This window comes from Marmota marmota, unplaced genomic scaffold (assembly GCF_001458135.2).
Source record: "Marmota marmota marmota unplaced genomic scaffold, marMar, whole genome shotgun sequence".
Lineage (NCBI taxonomy): Eukaryota > Metazoa > Chordata > Mammalia > Rodentia > Sciuridae > Marmota > Marmota marmota.
This window is the reverse complement of record NW_026000057.1, coordinates 36504085-36509665: the sequence shown is the minus strand read 5'-3', so window position 1 is coordinate 36509665 and position 5581 is coordinate 36504085. Positions and strand designations below refer to the sequence as shown.

The window sequence follows — 5581 nt, the reverse complement described above, 5'->3', positions numbered from 1 at the left end:
GGCATGAAGGGTCAGGCTCAATCCCCAGCACTGCAAAGAAAGAATTCAAGAAAAGAAAAAGAAATGAATAGAGAAATAAAAATATAACCAAATAAAAATAATAGTGATAGCAATACCACAGACAACATAAAATAAAGGGGGAAAACAATGTAAAATAAAATGAAATAAATAATAAGTAAAATAAATGAAAGATTAAAAAATAATTTTAGAAAAGGAAAAAGCAAAACTGGATAAAAGCAAAAAAAATGGGAAAAATAAAGAATAAAAAATAAAATGAGAATAAAAAGGAAAACAAGGGAAAAGTGAAATAGGAAAAAAAAAAAGAAGAAAAGAAAGAAGAGAGATTCAATATTTCTAAAAAAGAGAAAAGGAAAAAAGCAAACACAAAATAGTAACAACAACAACATAAACATTCCGAAAAAGTAAAAATCTTCTCTCCATTAAGGTGCTAGAATGAATAGGCAAGAATGCATATTTCTGACCTGTAACTATCAAAGCTTCTCTCCATGTCTTTTAGGCTGTGTACCCCTCAGACAGAGAAAATTCAAGGCGTTTGTTATTCACCCTCATCTATATTCTTTTGTGGTACTCATGGGGTGATTAGCAGGGATGATTTGTGGCTGTAGGCAGTTGGAATACCTTTCAGATGCTTTGCACACTGGAATGAGCTAGGGTTGAATGGAGAACTCCCCAGATAGACATTCTCTCCAAACTATTTGGGCTACACACAGAGAGAGCTGGGGAGACACTGATGCTATAGCATGTCCAAGGAGCTAGGGTCAAATGCAGAACTTCCAAAGATTCTTCCCAGAGTTTTTGTGCTACACACTCAGAGGTCTGGGGTAGCATCAGTTGAGCAGTGTAACCCCATATGTCCCTAAGGGCAGAGAGAGGCTATAAAGTCTCAAAGATCTGTGGGGTGTTGAGGGGGTGGGCAACAGTGGGTTCCATGTGATCCCACAATACGGGTGTTCCCAGCCATGGCTTCAACATGCAGTCACTCATGACTGCTCATTCCACGGACGCCAGTAGCTGGCCCAGTGAACCACAAATTCCAAAGGGAAACACCTTGCATTCTCCCACACACTGTAGTCCAGTTTCCCACCACACAGAAATCTCAGGAAGTTTGTTTCACAGTCCCTCAGCTATTCTGACCTGACTCTCAGAGCTGCTGCCTGCTGAGCTAGTACAGTGATATTGCTGTGGGATTCCAAAGTCAGGAAAATTCAGGGGCTTTTGACTCCCCAAACTGTGAGGTCAGACAATAGGGCCCTTCTCGATATGATTCCTGGTTACAGTACTGTGAGAATATCTAGTCACACTTTTATTAAGTGTTAGTGTATTCTATCAGTTTAACTATAGCTGCCTTTTTACTTCTTTTTTCCTTAAATTTATTTTAGCATAACTAAAATGTTCATAAAAAGAGAATACAGATAGCTGATAAAGAATCCTCAGTATTAGTACAGAGCATTTGCTTTTTCATAAGTTTGTATACATCTATACTTGGCACAATTTCTGGCATGTCTATTTTTTCACTAAAATACTAGAAGCTTATTCTATAGGGACTTGGGGAACTAAATAATAAAGTTTTGATATTAAAAGTCACATAAGCAAGCTTAGACCACTTTTTCATGTATGGTGTCTTCTAGATGCCTGAAAAGAGCTTAAAGAATGGCAAAAATAAGTAGATTTTTATGGACATTTTAATTATTTTTATCAAGTAACTAAACTTTTTTCTAATTAAAATGTTGCCAAAGCGCCTAAGGAAAAAATGAATGTCTGATTTTCCAGTTGGACTTTACTGAATATCTCTTAAAGAGAAGTAAACAAACATAATTGGGATTTAATTTGAGGATCTAACTTAATTGATCACATATGTAGGTAAACTAATTGGAGATGTGAGCATGATGCCATTTTAATAACTTTCTGGTTCAGCTGGTGGTTGTTATGCTATTATTAAGGCTTTTGAGCTTTTGATTCATTGTTTAGTACCTACTACTGAACCTATGATGTCAATAAAATTTATTTATAAAAAACAATCCATCTTCATGTGAGGTTCTCTTAAAGATTCATCTGGATGAACCATAGCATGGATCTCTTCTTCTTCTTCTTCTCCTTCTTCTTCTTCTTCTTCTTCTTCTTCTTCTTCTTCTTCTTCTTCTTCTTCTTCTTCTTCTTCTTCTCTCTCTCTCTCTCTCTCCTTTTTTGTTTTTAAGACAAAAGGATGAAAGAACAAGATTTCATGGAATGCGTTCTTTGGATCTGGACAAAAATGGAACAGAATTTGACCTACTTGCCATTATTGTGGCTTCTTCTCTCTCGATATTACTTCCAAAACATAAGTAGAATAAAAAATGGAGGTGAAACACAAATTTATCATTTTAATTTCTTATACAGTGTAGCTATTTTTCAGGAAAGAAATTTCAATTGTTTGTGCCCCGCTCTGGAATGTATTCTACCCATGAACATCCTATTACTCACTCATAATTTTCATTCTATGTCCAATATAACTGCCATCTCTTCTGGGACTCCTCTCTAACTTCCAAACTATTTCAGTGAAGTGTAATTTCTACTCTTGCTGTACATATTCCTTTAACAAAATATTTACTGTATGCATACTGTCAACCAGATATTGCGCTAGGCCCTGGAGATACCAAAATAAATGTCCCAACCTCAAGCTCACGAAGATTAATGTAGATCAAGGTGATACACAAGTAAATTCACTGCTCACTTCAGCAGCACATATACTAAAATTAAAATGACACAGAGAAGATTAGCATGGCCCCGCACAAGGATGACATGCAAATTTGTGAAGCATTCCATATTTTTAGTGCTAAACAGATGCAATACAATTAAAATTAAAATTCCAACATCATTCCTTATAGAAATAGAAAAAGCAATCATGAAATTCATTTGGAAAAATAAGAGACCCAGAAGAGCCAAAGTAATCCTTAGCAAGAAGAGGAAAGCAGGAGGCAATACCAGACCTTAAACTATACTACAAAGCTATAGTAACAAAAAAAAAAAAAAAGCAGGATGATATTGGCACCAAAATAGACATGTAAACCAATGGTACAGAATAGAAGACACAGAGAAAAACCCACATAAATACAGTTATATCATACTAGACAAAGGTGCCAAAAATATATACATTGGAGAAATGAGAGCCTCTTCAACAAATAGTGTTGGCAAAACTGGAAATCCATATGCAACAAAATGAAATTAAACTCCTCTCTCTCACCATGCATAAAACTCAACTCAAAGTGGATCAAGGACCTAAGAATTAGACCAGAGATCCTGTGCCTAACAGAGCAAAAATTAGGCCCAAATCTTCATCACATTCAATTAGGCTCCAACTTCCTTAATAAGACTCATAAATCAAAAGAAATAAAATCAATATTTAATAAATGGGATGGACTCAAACTAAAAAGCTTCTTATCTGCAAAAGAAACAATCAATGAGGTGAAGAGAGAGCCTACGTTTTGGGAGCAAATTTTTGTCACACACATGAGAGCTAGAGCATTAGTCTCTAGGATATATAAAGAACTCAAAAAACTTAACACTAAAAATACAAACAACCCAATAAATAAATGAGCTAAAGAGCTGAATAGAAGACAATATACATTCCACCAAAAAATAAATGAAAAAATGTTCAACATCTTTAGTAATTAGAGAAATTCAAATCAAAACTAAGATCTCATCTCATGCCAGTCAGAATGGTAGCTATCAAGAATACAAACAACAATAAGTGTTGGTAAGGATGTGGGGGAAAGGCACACTCATACACTGCTGGTAGGACTGAAAATTGCTACAACCAATATGGAAAGCAGAATGGAGATTCCTTAGAACTCGGAATGGAACCACAATTTGACCCAGCTATCCCACTCCTCGGTCTATACCCAAAGGACTTAAAATCAGCATACTATAGTAACGCAACCACATCATTGTTTACAGCAGCTCAATTCACAATAACTAAACCGTGAAACCAAACTAGATGCCCTTCATAGATGAACCGATAAAAAACTGTGGTATATATACACAATGGAATATTACTCAGCATTGCAAGAGAATAAAAGTATGGCATTTGCAGGTAAATGGACAGAGCTGGAGAATATCATGCTAAGTAAAGTAAGCCAATCCCAAAACACCAAATGTTCTCTGTGATAAGTGGATGCTGATCCATAAGGGGAGAGGGGATGGGAAATGGAGGAACTTTGGGCAAAGGGAAGGGAGCTGTGTGGATGGGGGATGGGAGCAGGAAAGATGGTGGAATGAGATAAACATCATCACCCTAGGTACATATATGACTGCATATATGGTGTGACACTACATTGTGTACAACCAGGGAAATGAAAAATTGTGCAGCAATTGTGTACAATGAACCAAAATGCATTCCACTGTCCTATATACTTAGTTTTAATTAATTAATTAATTAAAAATTAATATAAGTAACAATAAATGTTGATGAGGATGTGGGGAAAAAGGTTCACTCATACATTGTTGGTGAGACTGCACATTAGTGCAACCACTCTGGAAACCAGCATGGATGTTCCTTAGGAAACTTGGAATGGGACCACCATTTGACCCAGTTATTCCACTACCCAGTATATACCTAAAGGACTTAAAATTTCTATAGTGACACAGTCACATCCATATTTATAGAAGCTCAAATCAGAATAGCTAAGCGGAACCAACCTAGGTGCCCTTCAACAGATGATAAAGAAAATGTGGTATATACACAATGGAATATTACTCAGCCACATAGAAGACTGAAATTATCATATTTGCTGATGAATGGATGGAACTGGAGACATGCTAAGTAAAATAAGCCAATCCCAAAGAACCAAAGGCTGAATGTTCTCTCTGATATGCAGATACTAACACATAATAAGAGGGGTGGAGAATAGAAGTTCATTGGATTAAAGAAAGGAAAGGGAGGGGGTATAGGAATAGGAAAGACAATAGAATGAATCAGACATAATTTTTCTATGTTTATATATGAGTACATGACCAGTGTAACTCCACATCCTGTATAGCTACAAGAATGGGAAATTATACTTCATGTATGTATGTCAAAATATATTCTATTGTCATGTATAACTAAAAAAAATTTTAAAGTAAATTCAGAAATAACTACAGTGACATGATCACTATGTTCTAGAAGAAAGGTCACTATATCAGTCTGTTTCACATTGCTATATAACAAAATTCCTGAGGCAATTAACCTGTAGAGAAAAAAAAGTTTTCTTTAGGTCATGGTTCTAGAGGTCTCAGTTCAAGATCAGGTGAACCCTTTCTTTGGGCCTCTGGAAAGACAGTCCTTTGTGGCAGGAGCATGTGGCAGAACAAAACACTCACCTCAGGAGCCAGTTAGCAGAAAACAACTTTGAATTTGAAGTCCTCATAGTTTCCCTTAGGATATGCCGCAATGATGGAGGGACCTCCCAGAAGGCTCTACCTTCTTAAGTTTTCACAATCTACAACAGCATGATCCTGGCTATGAAGTCCTTACCACATGAATCTTTGGGGAACATTTAACATCCATGCTATAGCAATCTCTGTCTCTGTCTCCCGAGTACAG

General features: G+C 36.2%; 1 non-coding gene across 1 annotated transcript; it reads left to right on the top strand.

Annotated features, from left to right (window-relative positions):
- Nucleotides 1–2723: 2723 nt before the first annotated feature.
- LOC125619853 lies at nt 2724–2829 on the top strand. The gene has a single exon (XR_007351443.1). It is a non-coding gene; the product is annotated as a U6 spliceosomal RNA (small nuclear RNA).
- Nucleotides 2830–5581: the final 2752 nt, after the last annotated feature.